Source organism: Dipodomys merriami, unplaced genomic scaffold (genome assembly GCF_024711535.1).
Source record: "Dipodomys merriami isolate MVZ:Mamm:240054 unplaced genomic scaffold, mDipMer1.0.p SCAF_2321, whole genome shotgun sequence".
Lineage (NCBI taxonomy): Eukaryota > Metazoa > Chordata > Mammalia > Rodentia > Heteromyidae > Dipodomys > Dipodomys merriami.
In genome coordinates, this window is record NW_027203740.1 from 40,030 (window position 1) to 58,354 (window position 18,325).

At 41.8% G+C, this 18,325-nt stretch overlaps 1 pseudogene; it reads left to right on the plus strand.

Annotated features, from left to right (window-relative positions):
* Positions 1-2,313: 2,313 nt before the first annotated feature.
* Positions 2,314-17,657, plus strand: LOC138835239 (chromodomain Y-like protein; annotated as a pseudogene).
* Positions 17,658-18,325: the final 668 nt, after the last annotated feature.

An 18,325-nucleotide genomic window follows, 5' to 3' on the forward strand; every position in this document is an offset into this window, starting at 1 on the left:
ACTAGATCCAGATGCTACTTCTCCTTCAGACAACCACAGGTTCTTGTCTCATGTCCCATCAGAGGGATTTCAGTCACATTCCCCAGAAACAGTATCAGGAACACTGATCCCTGTGTTTAGAGTTCAATTGGCAATGAAGCAGTGCTCACAGGATGAGTGCAAGTTCCTGGTTGCCAGGGAAGTTTCTCAAGTTGTCTGCCAGCTTTAAGTACAGAAGTGACTCTAGCTGTTTGAGGGAGTGAGAGGCTGAGAAGCTGACCAGTCCCATAGTGTATAAAGAACTGCTTGACACAGTACTTCCAAGTCAAGGAGAGGAGGGGAAACATGGCCTGTCCCAATTACCCATTCTCATGTTCATTTTTCCAGCAGTCAAAGCTGTCTGAGGCCCACAGGGTGTTGTAAGGATATAAGGGATGGATGGATCTAGCCTGTTGGGTATGTTTACTTTACATGAGTGAAACAGAAATCTCAATTGCTTAGAATCTACAATAGCCAGGAAGAGGGTAAACACTTCTGTTTTCACTGGAGGCCAAATCAGTCACTGGTTCTTTTTGCCAGAATCTTTCACTCTTCTTTCAGTGAGGCTCCAGGCAGGTTGTCTGTGCCAAGCATTCCTCCATGGCCACCAATAACCTGTAAGAGTACCTTTTTCTTCAGAAACAGGGCTATGGGAATACTGCAACTTATAGAAAGCTCTAAGGAAAAGGTACTTCTGGGTGAGGTGCAAGTCCCTTGTTGCTAGTAAAGTTGGGAGATGGTAAGTTCCGTAAGTTTTCCTCTACCAGGCCTGAGGTTGGGGTAGGGTGGGGAGGGGTGGGATAGAGATCTTTAAGCCAAGCTGATCTCACTCATTAGAAAGTAAACTGTCCCAGAGAGTGATCTGTGACTAGAAGCAGGTTGTTTTGTGTCCTTGCCCCAGGGAGATCAAAGTGCAAATAGCTTCCATTGTGGGAGTTCTAGGGAGGAAGTGTTGACACTCCTGGGTCTCTAGTCCTAGAACTGACCAGGTTGGATGACCTCAAATCTTCTAAGGCTGCTGGGTCAGAACTGAAGGCAGGCCTGGCCAAGGCACTCTCATTCCTCAGTGGGTTAAGGATTGAGGCCAAGCTGTGATGGAGGCACCACCCATCCTTTCTACCAGTGTTTGACTAAGAACATTTTTGTTTTCTCTTAAGTACTCATTTATGAGTCTTTTCATGAGTCTTTTCTGGTGGCTTTGGCTTATTTCTTTACACTTTTGAAGAAGTAGTTCTTGGTTCATAATTAATGACTAATCCCTCACTCCTTAGAAAACTCCTGTTGATAATTTTACCAGTAGACCAACATGTATTTCTCAGGCATGACTTTTGTTTTCTCCTAGCCAGAGCTCTGCATTCATTGCCACACAAGCTAATGTGGAGGTGATTCCTATAGATAGGTGATTTTTTGTCCAATTGCTAAGTGCAGCATCTCCCTTATTCTCATGTACCTTAGTAATTGTATCAAATACTTAATAGAGTTCTTGACAAGTATGATAAACAAAATTCAGAGGTGAAGATGCAGCTCAGTGGTAGAGTACATCCCTGGCATGCACATGACTCTCAGTTCAGTCCCCAGCACCAAAAGGAGGAAAGGCAACAAATGTTAGGCTCAGGAGAGGATACATTAGAACTCATAGAAAAGCAGCACCCAGATTGGCAATGAAGAATTGTGAAATGAGGGGACATTGGTAGAATATTTGTAGGGGGAAAGAAGAGAGCCCCTTGATATGTGTACCTTTTAGAAAGCAGAGGTAGAAACAGGGAATGAACCTCTGGTAGTCAGCCTAGGCCATGGAAGGAAGAAGCCATGACATGTATGTTACTTTAATGGGACCAGAGTGTAAAGTGGCACTACCATACCAGGCCATGGCCCAACAAGAACAGGTTTGTCAGAAAGACATTCTTGCATTGGAGAGATGTCTTTTGACCACTTTGGCCATGTTAATGATATTTCCTTATGCTGTTTCCCTTTTCCTTCCAACTTGTCGTACCTATAGCAGATCCTGTCCAGGAGACCCGTTCTCTCTAATCTTATTCTCTAAAAGTCTCCCAGTTTATAGGTGCACATATCCAAGACCAAAAAAGTATGGGGTAGATACTCTGTCAGACATAGATTGAAACTGAAAGGTATCTTTGAAGTAGACTTTGACAAGGTTCTGGTATTGACAGTCTTGTGTTGATATGTGCGGTGATTGCAACCAGCTTCTGGTCTAATTCTGAGATGACAGTGGGAGAGAAATGGTGATAGGACATCATGGACCACTATGGTTTCAAACCCTTTGCAGGTACATCTCCATTCATGGATGTGCTATCAGCCAACATACAAATGTCTGTTAAAGGGGTGATGGCCGGGAAAAGGAAATTTATTGGCCACAGATGAGACCATCCTTTGGACAAGTGGTTGCCTTTCAGTGTGAGGCAAAGAGTACCTACCTATACAGAGATATTTTTCAGGAAGCAAGATGATTCACTCACATCTTCTTATCCACAAAATAATCTGAGAATAACTCTGGAATCCCAGAGGTGAGAGTCATGTGCTTTGCATTTCTACACGACTGCTTTGCTTCATGGCTCTTTATGCTCTTCTGAAACCTCCTTCTGAGCTGGCCCACAATGTGCCCAGGAGGCAGGAATCAAAGGGGACTTGGAAGCTTGGCTGCTAATCACTCTGGCCACACTGACTTGGGGCTGTAGGCATGTGCTGGGGATCTGCTCTATTCTAATGGTATGGGCTCCAGTGGGAGCTTTGGTTCTTACCAGGAGAAGGTAACAGTGCCTCTGTTTTTGAGCCATCTCCCAGGTTAGTATGTCTTTATATGCAAAGGCTTGAGCTTTGCCATATCTCTCATCATGACAGGTTCTTTCTTTCTTTCTTTCTTTCTTTCTTTCTTTCTTTCTTTCTTTCTTTCTTTCTTTCTTTCTTTCTTTCTTTCTTTCTTCCTTCCTTCCTTCCTTCCTTCCTTCCTTCCTTCCTTCCTTCCTTTCTTTCTTCCTTTCTTCCTTCCTTTCTTTCTTTCTTTCTTTCTTTCTTTCTTTCTTTCTTTCTTTCTTTCTTTCTTTCTTTCTTTCTTTCTTTCTTTCTTTCTTTCTTTCTTTCTTTTTTTTATTTTGTTGGTCATGGGACTTGAAATCTAGGCCTAGGGGCTGTCTCTCTGTTCTTCAACTCAAGTCTAGCTTTCTATCACTTGAGCCACAGTGCCACTTCCAGTTTTCTGGTGGTTTCTTGGAGATAAGTGTCTCAAGGCCTTTCCTGCCCAAGCTGGTTTTTTACTGGCATACTCAGATCTCTGCCTCCTGAGTAGCTAGGTTTACAGTCAAGGGCCACTGGTGCCCAGTTTGACAGGTTAATTATTTGCTAAACATAACAATGGCTGCATTCTGTCCTGGGAGAAGTTTCCCTATCATCCTACAACACTGATGGTCTTAGTGTTGTGGCAGAGCACACAGCAAGGGGGCTTTCTATGCATGCATATTGACTAATACCTGAAAAGGCAGCTTGCAAAGGCCAAGGAGATTGTTGTTGAAGAGATTGTTGTTCAAAAGCCCCTAGTGCTAGGAAGGCTCTGGAAATGCATACATCTCAACTTGCACTGGGCATTTCCAAATTTTAAGTTCTAGTGTTGTTTCTTTTCCTTTGTACACAGCTTGAGTAGGTTGTTCCAGACAAGGAAAGCTACCTACAGAAGGTCTGTGTGCTAGCTACACTCATACAGAACAAGCAGTTCAGGGCTTGATTTTTGGTACATTTTCAGACTTCAATCTCTTCACTAGTGAGGTTTTTTAATGTTTCCAAGATCATTTTAAATGATTTTTTGCCCTCTCACCATATCACTTAGGTTTCTATCCTAAGCTAAATCAGCAACAATAATAACAAAAACAACAGACTGGACTCACTTGTAAAGTAGTTAAAAGTGCCACCTGCTGTTCAAACTGCAGAAATACCCATTTCTTGTAACCTTCAGAGAAACAAAGGCTTTCTTTTTATTATTATGATTATTATTGTGAAAATACCATACAGAGGGGTCTTTAAAATGCTTATAGTAGTCTGTACCCAAAGTGGTCCTTATCATTGGAACTTATGGTGACTTCCCGGTGATAAAAGAAGTCCTGAGTGCCCTGAAAACAGCCACTGCCAATGACAGCAGGTCTATCTCAGTGCACACGGCAGCATCTTCTATTGTGGCCTGGACTTAATTTACTTCATAGACCATCTCACAGATGATAGAAAGAGAAAAGGCACCAAGATGGCAGATGCAATCAGGTTTGCAGAGCCAATGTGTTTGCATCGGGGTTGGGGTTAGTTTTCCAAGTACTAGAACTGAAGATCACAGCCCTGCATAGGCTTCAATGTCAGTCATTTAAGTCAGTTGACTCAATTAACTCATCTGCTCTTTCTATGAGTCTGACATTAATGACTGCTTATCAGAGGCCAACAACTGAAACCCAGCAAGTGCTCGGCATGTTGGATAAGAGTGCTGTATAGATAATGTACAGCTGCATGGTACTTGTGCTGTACACTTCTCCTATGCTTCCCCGAATTCTAAATATTTCTAGTAGAGAGGAAAAAAGCTGAATCAGCTAATGAACACATCTTACATCTGTTGGGTTGTTTTAATAGTACTATGGTTTGATTGGACTCAAAGCCTCATACATGCTAGGCATGCATTCTACCACACCTCCTGCCCCCTTCTTGCTTTAAGTATTTTAAGTAATTTTTGGGCTTTGCTCTTCCCTCACATACACCTCCCACAGAGCTGGGATTTCAGGAATGAACCACCTAGCCAGAATAATTTGTTGAGATAAGGTCTGCTTGCTAAAACTTTGCCTAGACTAGCCTTGGATCTCAGTCCCCCCCATCTCTGTTATTCCCCAAAATAACATACCTATGGTTTGAAATATTATAATCCCATTATTATTCTGAGTTCTCAGATGTGGTGCTAGAAGGCATTGCCTTCTTACTTGACTTGAAATTATAAACCTTCATCAGTGGACATAATTCTGCTCTAGACTATCAGAACCTCATATCAAAGTGTAGACACTGCTCATTGTTAAATCATAGTTCAGGATATGTTGCATGTCTTTAAGCCTCACTTTTTACACACACACACACACACACACACACACACACACACACGCACACACATACACACAAACACACACACATACCATTGTCTTCAGTGGTGACTTTGTACATCTTCTGTGAGACCTCCTGAGTCCTCTCTTATGCATCTTAGAGCTTTTCTTACCAATCTTGCTGCTCTCCAGTCTTCTCCCTCCTCAGGTGTCCAGTCTCTGCCCTTGACAGTGGCTGAGGCTTGTAGTACTGGGATTAGAGAAAGAGAAAAGATAGATACAGATATTTAAGTAGAAACCTCATCTCTTGCACTTTTAGGTGATTTTAGATGCTTGTTTTCATCAGATCCTCACTCCTATTACTTCTCCCAGCCTCCCAATGCCATGTCCTTCTCCTGGATTCCACAGAAGGCTCAGCTGATATTATAGGAAACTGAAACATTGTGCTTCTGTTAAACCTGCATTGCTGCTGCTTTGAGTAAATGTATTTTTATCAGCAATAATTTTGCTTAATGGAATATGGGAGAATCAGAAAAAACTACTTATTTAAAGCAGTTTCACTTAACCTTTCTCTTACTCAGTTTATTTAAATTAACTTTATATGCCTATGAGGGACATTACACAAAACAATCTTTCTATGTATTGTATTTTTGCTTGTTTCTGTGGTATCATGACTCAAATTCCTTAAACTTTTTGAGGCAAAGATCTTCATTGTGGCAAATATTCAGAATGGAAGGAAAGGGAAGTCAGAATGGAGATCAATTAACATCTTACATCATCCCATCATCCACTGTCCAGGGCTGCTATTTCCACTATTGGAATTGATGATACCCAGTTTGCAGATTCATTGTCATGAAATGGCCCTTACATCATTGATAAAACTGAGTATTTTGGGTTCCCTTTATAGCATTGGACTTTTGATGTCTGCATACTATGTGTCTGAAGGACCCAAGAGCAAGCTTATCTCCACAGAAGTGAGGTCTCCTCTCATGATAGAGTGAGATAATGTGCAGACTTTCCAAAGGAAGAGGCTATTACTCAGCACTCCTATATTACAGGATTTGGAGAGAGAACAAAACAAACCCGTAAACTGGCCCTAGAACTTGACCTCTTCCTACTCATTCCTTTCTTCTTCAGATAATAAAGTTGAGTAAGCTGAGGAAGGAAGCACACTACCTCCTAATTCAAATTTTGTTGCCTGGTTTCCCCAGACAATTCCTACACCCTTCCATGAGGGTGTGACCTAACATCTGATCTTGTCAAGTGTCTTCTCAGAAGGAATTCTATTGAATAATAATGTCTTCAAAAACTAACTTTGTGGAAAATCTTTCCTTCCCTTCCATATCTAAGACAGCCTTTAACTCAGTTCACAGATAATCCAGTGGGAACAAATACAAATTGAGTATGCTGCATTGTACACCTATTAATGTTTATGGGCTTTAATATTAAGTTTTAAAAGATAAGTATAAAAACCAGGAGCCTGCTGGTTCATGCCTGTAATCCTAGCTACTCAGGGTGCTGAAATCTGAGGATTGTAGTTTGAAGCCAGCTGAGACAAGAAAGTCCATGAGACTCTTATCTCCAATAAACTACTAAGAAAAAGCTGGAAGTGGTGTTGGGATTTAGTTGGTAGAACACTAGCCTTGAGCACAAAGAGGCTCAGAGACAGTGCACAGGCCCTATGTTCAAGCCCCATGGCTAGCAAACACAACCGTATGTATACTTAACAAAACTGTACACATTTCCTCTTTAGGTCCATCATGATCTCCTACCACTAGCCACACTGCTAGTACATGATCGTACAGCTTTGTGGACTGGAGAGGTCTCTCCTGACAGGTTATTTCTACAAAGATTTGGTGGGTGGCTGTGTTTTAACAAACTGAGTTTCTGTTCAACTCATGTTTACAAATGAGTTTACACATCATCATTGCACCCTTCCTCTGAGCAGGGCTGCTGATGAATTTAGCATGGACCTCTGAAATAGAGACATAATTTCATTTGACATTATTATCATTCCAGGCAAAAATTGAAATTCCAGTTATAAAACAATGTATCAATCCTATTGAAATCCTGGTATTGATTTTCCTCAAAGACTTTGAAACCAGAATTTTTTTTAATCTTGAAAATGTAGTACAGAGGGGTTACAATTACACGAGCAAGGTAATGAGTACATTTCTTTTTGGGGGGGTGGGGAGTCCGGTCGTGGGCCTGAACTCTGGGCCTGGTCGCTGTCCCTCAGCATTTCACCTCAAGGCTAGCGCTCAACCACTTGAGCCACAGCACCACTTCCAGCTTTTTATTTCTGCTTCTGTGGTGCTGAGGAATCAAACCCAGGGCCTCATGCATGCAAGGCAAGCTCTGTACCACTGAGCCGCCTTCCCAGCCCAAATGAGTACATTTCTTATCAAGCATTGTTCCCTCCACCTTTGTTTCCCTTACCATCCCTTCCCATCTCCCTCCCCATACCACGCCAGAGTTGTAAAATTCATTTTTCGACATAACATCTTGTACATCTCATTGTTGCAATGGGTTCACCTGTATCCCTGTTTAAACAATTTGTTTTTTTCCCTTCCCCTCCACAAATTATAGCAACATCAAATACAGTGAAAACAGGGATTATACTGAGGAGGAGGGACATAAAAAAACACAAAGCAATCATCTTATAAATATGTTTAAAACAATAGCAAGAAAGAAAAAATATGAGTCCTTATCTTGGGATTCATTTCACCTAACATCAACTCCTCTGAACATTTCTGCTTGTCTCAGACATATACTAGTCATTGCAAATAAGGGAAACCATGGGACCTGTGTTTCTTTGGGCTTGAGATGAGAATTTTTTATGTATGTACAAATATATCATGGGAGAAGCATGGAATCATGGACAGTTTTTTTATTCTTATGTTTTCATGTACCACAGCTTTATCGTTAAACTCCATTGTGAGCTTTCAAATAATGCCTTGGGCCATCTCATTTAGAAACCTTAGATATTAGTGTGGCTTATTCTTTTAAAGGATCAATTCTTGCATAATGCAAAACATTACTTACCTTGGGGGCAATTGGCAAGGCTGAGATGAGGTTGGCCTCACTTAATGGACTACACCTCACACCAATTGCTGGAATCTGCATCTGCAAGCCCTGTTCTCCTGTGTTCCTTACAAACCTCCCAACCTCCCTCCTTACAATATAATCTAGCTGGAAGCAGTGACTCACATCTGTAATTCTAGCTACTCAAAAATCTGAGATACATCCAGAGGATTTGTGTTAAGACCAGATCAATTAGAAAAGTCTGTTAAAATTGAGCCTCCAATGATTAGTACAAACAGTACTGAAAGTGTGATTCAAGTATTCAAGTGCCAGCCAACTAAGCAGAAGACCCTGAATTCAACTGCAGGACTTGCACATGGGTGGGGGGGGGAAGGGAGGGGGAGGGGAGATGCAGCACTATATTCCATCTTGATAGTATTCAGAGGATGAGGAACTAGTAGGAAGTGCCTCAATAGCTGTTGTCAGTCAAGCTCTGGCTTAGAACTCTGTATATGAAAAGTTTTAGTTATTCTTCAATGGTCAGGCTCAAACTACCTATAAAAAATCACTTTATATGTATGTAGGTATAAGTTTATGCTTTGATCTACTCTGTGAAATCAGAACAAGAGACTACCTCTGAAAACAGAATCAGCTGTATGGTGGGGAGGAAGAAGCAGATTCCCTATATAGTATAGCATCAACCTCCCTGGAACTACAAAGCCTATAAAACAAACTCCAGCAAAGCATTGGTTGTGTTTTATGGCAAGTTCTTGTCCCCTGCAAAGGCCTCCCTCTCCCATGTCTGCTTTGCTCTCCAATTTCCTGTGGCAATAGCATCCAACAACACATAATGGGATACAGGCATTGAGATGCTTGCTGATCTTTATTTCCAACCTTATGTCTTAAATTAGCTTATCTCCATGTCCATAAGTTAATTTAGTCCAGTTTATAAGACCTAAGAAAATACGTGTTTCCAATTCAATGTGTAAAGTCTTCTTGCAGGGGCAGGTTATATCCCTTAGTCAATAACCCTTCAGTCAGTACCAGACAATCTTAGTGCCAAGTTCACTCTGAATTTTCCCTTTTCTTGGATACAAGAACTCCCTAAAGTCAGTATGATCCTTGGGTCTTCAATGAGAGAAAGTTGGAAATGCTATATGCAATAGTCAGAGTGGCCAAGAGCCACTGTAAATATGAAAGCCCTTCTGGCTATGTCACCTACAACTGGTGGTAGCAGCGACACCTGTGTAATATCCAGGCTGTAGGTAAGCCTTTACAACCTGCAGCAGGTAGATCCACAGTCTACCTTTTCTGGGAGGAGGCTTTTTAAGAAATCTTAATTTTTATGATTTGCATAGTTTCTGCTTGGCAACTTCCAATCTAGAATTGATTTTTGTCATCTGCTCACATATGCAATGTTTTTACTTTTCCCTGTGTACTTTTTTAACTTTAGAAACTTAGTAAATACTTTCATCCAGTTTAAGAAGCCTAATTTTGTAGCAGTAAAAGGCCCAGCCATTGGACTAGGAGCATCCACATGGCCTCTTTGTGATGTGGTTTGGACTAAGGAAAAGGCTTGGTTCCAAACACCTTGTACCCCCATAGGACAGAATCCAGATGGCTGCTCTACTGATATCTTTCCCATGGATATGGGAGGCACATCTGTGAGCATCTTGGTTAAAAACTTATTTTAGACAATGTCCTAAGAACCTGTGCTTTGGGTGTTGTTTCACTCAGGGTATCTTGTGTGTTCTCTGGGGACATTTCATCAAACCCACTTGGTTCATGTAGTGCTGTAATACTTCCCAGGAGAAGGCCTTTCCTCCCATGAGGAGCCTCCAGATTTACCTAAATCACACTGATACCCAGTTTTCAATCAAGAATTTTCTTTTACTTCACTTTAAAATCTGCCCTTTTAAAGTGGCAGTGGGAGGCCATGCACTAGTGGCTCACACACTAGCCTTTTGGGAGGCTGATACCAGAATTGCAGTTTGAAGCCATTGTAGGCAGAGAAACCCAAGAGATTCTTATTGCAATTAGCCTGGAAAAAGCCACTAGGGATCAGTGGCTGGAATGGTAGAGTGCCAGCTTTGAACAAAAAAGAGCTAGGTTAAGAGCCAAAGGCCCTGAGTTCAAGTCCTATTATACACAATATCCCCTGCACCCGTACCCACACACCTTCCCCAACAAACACACAAAAGCAATTAGGGAGCAAACTTGCACAAATAAAAGAAGCAGGGGGAGGGGTTCAGTATAATTTTGTGGCTCATTTTTTCACTATTTAAATTGGTCCATTCATGATGAGAGATTGTGTTTGTGTTTTCTCAATTACATATACCTTGTTCCTTAGTTCTAGAGACAGACTGAGAGTGTTGGCAGAGAGGAGAATCCACAAAGATTGAATTCTGTTGAAGAGAGGGACTGGATGTCAGATTGGATAGGGGACAAGTGCAACTCCTCCAGCTCCACCACTGAGTGTCCCATAGTTTGACCTGGCCAATTGGCATGATGCTGTCTTTGTACCCATCAGTGTGGGGAGTTCAGGAAGACCATTGTGTCATGGAAAATGACTGTAGCTGAGGGAGTTGCGGAAGGAACTGACAGCCCACAGCTGAAGTAACAGGATCTCCCTTTGGGGTTCACAGCTAAGTTTACTTCCTCATGTAGAAATATCCAGTATCCAAGGGTATTACTTCCTTGGGGAGCCTACAATGAGGGGAGATAGTACAATTTCAGGCAATCTTGGGAGCAATTAGAGTACAATGAAGAAGAAAATGTGTGTCTCCTCTCTGAAATTCCAGAGGGTAAGAGTAACTGAGGAGAGGAAGCTGTCAGTCACTGCTGAGTTGGTAGGGTTGAGAAGGAAGGCACATTGGAGCTGGGAGTCACATGTGTAATCCTAACTATTTAAGATGCTGAGATTTGGATGATCATTATTCAGGGCCAGCCCAAGCCAAAAACTGGGTGACATCTCCTCTTAAGCTATCAATTAATATCAACTTCACTACAACAGGAAGCTTAAAATAGGTGAGTCCAGGCCCAGGCATGTACCTGGATAGGAAGCAAGACCATAACTAAAAAATGACCAGCACAAAATAGGCATATAGCTCACTTACCTAGCAAGTACAATACTCTGAGTTCTAACACAAGTACCATGAACAAGGTTAAGCATGGTGACCTCGGTGCCCCAGTGTGATTCACTGAGATTGCTGCAGCATCTGTTGCTCTGTAGGCTCCTGCCAAAGAGGAACAGTCCATCGACATCCCTCAATCTATGCCTACCAAGACAGCAAATGCTGAGCAGAACCCCTCACGATGGCCAAGGATGGAGGTTTAGTTGGAACTTTGGCCCCTCAAAGGGGAGGAGAGCAACGATCTGCAGGACCAGATGGACTCCTGAGTGAGAGAAGGGCAGAAGGAGGCAATGTTGAGGTTGGTACGGGGTTTGTGTTTAATGACTAATATGGCTTCAGTGGAAATGTTCTGACTTTGATTAACATGTTTTATGACATGTGAATCAAGGGAGAGCTAGGGCAGTGAGGGAAACACACTTGTGTAAATTTTCCATAGGTTGAAACTTACTCTAAAGTCTAAGTTGTTTTTGAAAACTGAAATGTGGAGAAGTTGATAAAAGAGCACAGCTGCCCAGTACTGGCACTGTTCTCTGTAGATTTACCTGCCCTATCCATCCCTCTACTGGTGGGTACTTGTCCCCAGGGTGCCTCATACCCCATCCCAGTGTGCTGCTCAATCCAGAACAGCTGCTGTTGGGCAGGGAGGATCAGGAAGCCCTGATGCACTCATGTGCCAACAGTGCCTCCTTCCCTTGGAGGCACAACACAATCCAGAGCTCTGCAGCACCCTATCATTGCTATGAATTGGAGTCTCCAACACTTGGGCTTTGCCTGCATTATTCCCCCACACCTCCAGACCAGCCTTTTGGGGACTTCTGAGACCTGGAGGATAAGAAAGGGAGGCCTGGAGGCAGCATCTCTTCCCATTGGAGCACTGAGTTTGCCACAAGGACCTAACAGGCTGAGAATCTTGGGAATGAACAATGCAGGGTGGCTAAACTTTGATACTCTCTGCTAACATGCCAGGCATTTACTGACATTTATATTCTAGCCCTCTGTGTCCACCAAACCATGGCCATTTGGTGTGTGTATATGTCTGATAAGTCAGAAAGTGATTGCTAGCAAACAAGAATGACCAGTGCTAATGGGTTCATATGGTTGACTGTACTGGCCCTTTATGAGAGATCTCTGGTAGATCTGAATGTGATGTTGCAGTTGACAATTCTTTCCATCAACCCATTCCTCTATTTATCATTCAATTCACATCCTACTCCCTACTTTTCCAGCTCTCTGACCAGCAGTCCAGGTTAACACTCAGTACTGTTCAGCCCCAATACTTTGACATCAAGTAGATGACCAGTGCAGTCCCATTTGGGGTTATTTTCCTCTTCTTGTCACTATAGGATGATACTGTAAGGAAGTGGCCAGTCCCCTCCTTGGCTTGCATACCCACACTATCTGACCACAACAAATCAATTTCTATAAGCTCATAAGTTCTTAGTAAGTATGAAGGTGTCTTCTCAGAAATTGCATGCCATGTTTTAGGCTCCTGTCTTTCTTCACCTGTCGTCTAGCATACCTTCCTTGGGCAGATTACTGAGATTTTCTGAAACTTTGCCAGCAATTTGAGAAGAGTAAGGGTTGGACTCAGGTCTCAGCCTTCTACTTTCCTGATATCCAGGAGTCCTACACGTACAAGAGAGTATTCTGCCCTCACCTGGGATGTCCATGTTTAGCACATGATGGTATCGCATCAGGTCCCATAGCGGTCCACCTGGCATTCAAATGCTTTTTTCTCCATTTTACTATGCTGTGTCCACCTATCCCTACCTGATTAAGGGTAGATCTTTAAGCTCATTGTGAGTTATTACTGAAGAAGGTGACTTGCTAGCAATTAAATGCTAATTCTACCACTAAAGAATCCTTATTTCCAGGAAAATGTTAAGATCATTGTAAACAATAATCTGGGGGAATGTGTGGAGGTGCAATGGTATGGGAGGATGAGGGTCAACTAGAGGAAAGACTAAGTAAATATGGATAGGTAAACACCATCTAACCAAATGGCATTTTGGAAGTGGAATCTTTGTAATGAATGTTGACAGTGGTAGAATTCTTGATGGCTCATTGTGTTTGGAAAGATAAAAATTGGTTTGAAGTCTCTGCAACATAAGCACGTGCAACTTAATATTATCAGTGTACACAACAAGTGCATGAGTACGTGAAGTTGTACACGTACACACACATACACAAAGTTGGAATTGAAGAGATGTTATTAGTACAGACCTGGGACTAAAGGACCTGTGCTACAAGCAGCACAAGGTGACCTATACTATGACAGCTCTTGCTCATATTGTATGCTCACCGTAAGCCATACTTCCAGCCCTTCTTTTGCGATTATTTTGAAGGTGGGATCTCAAGACTTTTCTGCTTAGGCTGGTCTTAGAGCCACCATCCTCCAGATTTAAGCCTACCTATTAGCTAAGATCACAGGTATGAGCCACCAATCCTGGCCCACTGATTGTGTGTTTAAGTGGAAAATGGTTAACAGGGGGCTGGGAAGGTGGTTCAGTGGTAGAGTGCTTGCCTTGCATGCATGAGGCCCTGGGTTCAATTCCCCAGCACCACATAAGCAAAAAGAAAAAAAGCCGAAAGTGGCGCTGTGGCTCAAATGGTAGAGCACTAGCCTTGAGCTGAAGAGCTGAGGGACAGCGCCCAGGCCCAGAGTTCAGGCCCTACAACCGGACCAAAAAAAAAAGAAAGAAAAGAAAAGAAAAGAAAATGGTTAACAGCCTTGAATCAGTCATGTCATTCACACTCTTGGCAAAATTCAGGAACTCCTTTTATTGTCTTGCACATCCAGTCATTTGGAAAAGTGAAAAGCACAAGTCAGGAAAGACTCCCTAGTAACAAACAGATGTGTATGGAGCTAGCTGGGAAGATGGACCACCATGACAGTGTGCTGGCTAGAGACAGATGGCTCCAGTTAGACCAGATGGAGAGAACCAGATAAGGGCATGAATAGAATGTAATGGAAGAGAACGATGTTAGAGCTATTGGCTGACTTTCAAAGGGCAGAAAAAAAAAAGAAGTAATGAGACTAGGCATGGTGGTACATGCCTATGATCTGCATACAAAGGTAGCTTAGCCCAAAGTCTTACTTAGATTAGACCCTATCTCAAAAAAGAGAAGTTACTGAGAGAACAGAGTGGAACCACTATCACTGAGTTATCTGGACCTGAACATGTTGGCATATACCATTGAGAATATACTTCTATTGGCTAGCAGGACTAGGCTGTGGCTTCCCTACTATATGTTGAGAAAGAAAATGATGCTCTAAGATGGGAAAATTCAGTGGTCCTAGGGCCCTTCTCCTTTATCCACTCTCACTTGTCTGCCTTGAAGAACTGACTTAATATAAAGAACAAGGTTTAGTGAGATTTCTGATAAATGTTTACTTATAGTAGATCCTTTTCCCCCCAGGAGAGGCTGCTTAGTCAACCTGTGGATTAGCAGAACATTCCACACTCTTCAGATGCTTATGACCTGTCCAAGACTGTGCTCAAATGCCAGCCTCACTTAGGGTGATGTTCAGAACCTTGCAAGGCTTTCTGCTGAGGAACAGGTCCCCTGCCACTGTGTTCATCCTTCTTGCCTCTCTTGAAGGGTGGTGAGTCAGCCATACCTGTGCCCTCCAGCATTAGCTCGTGTGCTATGTGCACTGCGTGGAAGTAAAAAAGCAGTGGAAACTGTAGTGTCCTGTGGGCAATTTTCATGAAGATTTCATCTCTTGAGAAGGGAGACTCTACCCACTGCTTGTTTACCTGGAGCCCAGAAGCTCTGGGTCTGGTTTTCAGCACTGCCAGGGAAACACAGAAGGAAGTCATCATTTCGACCCATTCTCCCCTCCTCACCCTGCATGTGCATCTGGGAGCCTGTTGTTGGAATGGTAAATCCAGACACTTTCCTCTGAAACCAAAATGAAAACCTGGGACAAAATTAAAGTCAGTGTAAAGTGAATAAGCATGTATCGATTTATGCACTATTACATGTAAAAACAAAAGAATGTTCACTTCCTTCATGCAGTCATTCGAAGTCATGTGTCAGACTCACTCAGCATGGCAATAATTTTGGGAACATCAAAGTCCTGGCTGCTTTGTCTCTTATAGTTATATCCACATGGTGAAATGTGATATCCAGCAGTAATAGCTTAGCCATTAGAACATGGGCTCTGTCTCAGGAACAAGTCACTTTTTGTAACTCAGAGAGGAAAAGAAACCCCAGACAGCCATTCTATGCCTGGCTCACTTCCATAAGATTAACAATTACTTGGCCTTATTTATGGCTCATTTTCTTGCATATGAAGAGTTCACACATGGGAGCTGGCTTTAGAGGATAGAGTGCAGATAAAGGAAGTTAAAACAATAACCTCAAACACAAAGTAGACCTTTTCTAGTTCACATTTTTGGAGTCCATATGATTCTGAATGAGGTTATGTCTTTCTCATAATAGCTCAACCCATCTGCCCATTGGATCATGACTCTACACAATTCATAATTAGTGTCTACTAGCACATGTGCCACAGGATCTGGGGTTTGAGAGTAACCATCCTCATTGTTGACATTGGGGGATGAGGCTCCCTCTGTCTGCTTGCATCATGTTTCACATCTCAACACTCTCCTTCCTTTCAGGCCAATGAAATGATGCTCAGTGGTTGGAAGCTGACCTCACAGGAGACTTGTGGCAAAGGCCTGGTCTCCCAGGTTTCTGGCCAGGGAAGTCATGGTTCTAGTCATGGAGCTTGCTTCCTGTAATACAGTTGTTCATGTAGTTGTTTCTTTTACATGTTAGTTTTTAAAAAAATAAAACCTTGGGTTGGGAAGGTGGCCTAGTGGTAGAGTGCTTGCCTAGCATGCATGAAGCCCTGAGTTTGATTCTTCAGTAACCACATATCCAGAAAAAGCTGGAAGTGTTGCAGTGGCTCAAGTGTTAGTATGCTAGCTTTAAGCAAAAAAATGCTTAGGGACAGTGCACAGGCATTGAGTTCAGGCCCCAGGAATTGCAAAAGTGAACAAATTGTCGATCAGCTTTTACCACTTCAGGCCATAAAAAAGGGTACCAAGGCTCAGGACTGTTGCTACAAGAGTTCATGTCTTCCCACAAACAGAGGGATAAGGCTCCTGTCTCTCACTTTCCAGTACCCAGAAAACCCTAAAATGGTGAATGGATCAATAAAATGTGGTATACATGTATGAGGTTACACACATATATATATATGTATGTATGTATATATGAGGTTACATACATATATATATATGTATGTATGTATGAGGTTACATACATGTATACCACATTTTATATACATATATGTATATATAGATATAAATATATATACATATATATGTGTGTATATGTACATATATACATATATATAAATGTATGTATGAACACACACACACACACACACACACACAAACAGAGAGAAATCCCACTCATCCATCAGAGAGCATGATAGACTACCATTTGTAATAATGTGGAAAGACTGGGAAAGAATTATATTATGGGAAGTAATCCAGACCCAGAGAACACAAGCTGCATGGTTTCCCTTATTTGTGGCTGCTAGAATGTTCCAATAAACCCAAAAGCAAATACATTCAGTTGTATGCTAATAGTTACAGATGAATTAACTGAAGTATAGTAGACTCAATGAAGAGCAGAAATAGTGTGGTATTTTTTCCTCTAAAGAAATGTTTAATGGTCTGCCAAGAAAACAACAACTCTCAAAGTTTGTCTGGCAATCCATTCACTTGTTAATAACTTAGTAATTAAGGATGCTCTCACCAGAGTGGGCAAGAGTAAACGTAGTAGTCACACACATTTTAGTGACTAAAATTCCAAAGCTTACTGACATCACAAATAAATGTATCATGTTTAAAATTTTAATCTATTTCTATTTCCTGACTTGCCACACCAAGAATTATTGTCTTACAAGGGAATATGAAAATAAAAACATCCATTTGTGGAAATGAACATGAGATTAGTTGTTCTTTCTTAGAAGTTTGTCTCAATGAAAACAAAGAATTAAACTTAAATGCTGAGGAAAATAAATGTTATTACTTCATTATACCATAAAAGAATGTAAACTGTGAGCAAGGTAAATATGACAGGCAAAAATAAGGCAAATAATAGAGTTTCAGTGAAGTAAATTTCTTTTTTCTCATTGCTATCTAAAACTCTCCATCTCTGTGTTCTTCTAGTACACAGCTGAGAATCTTGCAGACCTCTTAAGGACCAGAGCAGAATGGACAATCTCCACACAGGCCAGATGAACACAGTGAGTTGACAAGTACCCAAGGAGTGGGTGTTTCAATATGGAAAACTGTTGGAATAATTATTGTTTCCTCATAATCCAGACAAATGTTCACGCCAAGGTCCAAAAATGTCGAAGTCAGGCTTATAAAGGCCACAGGTGAAAAAGAAATAATCTAACATGGAAGTTAAATGTTTCAAACAGGAATGTGGTAATGCATGACTGTAATCCTAGAACTCTGGAATGTGAGGCAGGAGGATCTTCACTTTTAGTCCAGCTAGGCAATAAAGTCAGGTCCTGCCTTAGGAAGCTCAGGTTTCCTACTATCACTTGCCAAAGAATAACTACTTGCACTAGAAGCACCATCTGAAATTTCCATGGCACCCTCTCCATCTTCACATTCACTGCCTTTACTGGTTTCTTCTCTGTCACTGTCCATTTTCTAGTCAATCAACTGCAGTTCATCTCCCTTGGCCCTATCTTCTTTCTGTACACAAATTGTTCCTGCCAATAGTGCCAATCCCATTGTTTCTCTGTATTTTAAACAGTGTCCTATCTTCATCTGATTGATCATTTTCACTGGATCTCCATGGTATACTTGTGAGCTCAATTACTAGATGTGGTTGTTTCTTTGGTCTTGGAGATAATTCAATATTTCAATAATTCAATATTTCAGATGTCTTGAAATTCCTCTCCAAACTTGAGCCATGCTTCAGAGAGGGAAGCATCAGCTGTGCCCATTCTCCTAAGACTTGTTCTTCTGACCTGTGGTGGACTCTTTTGAAAAGGATGGGTACTCTATGTCCCACTTCCTTTTCCACTTGGAT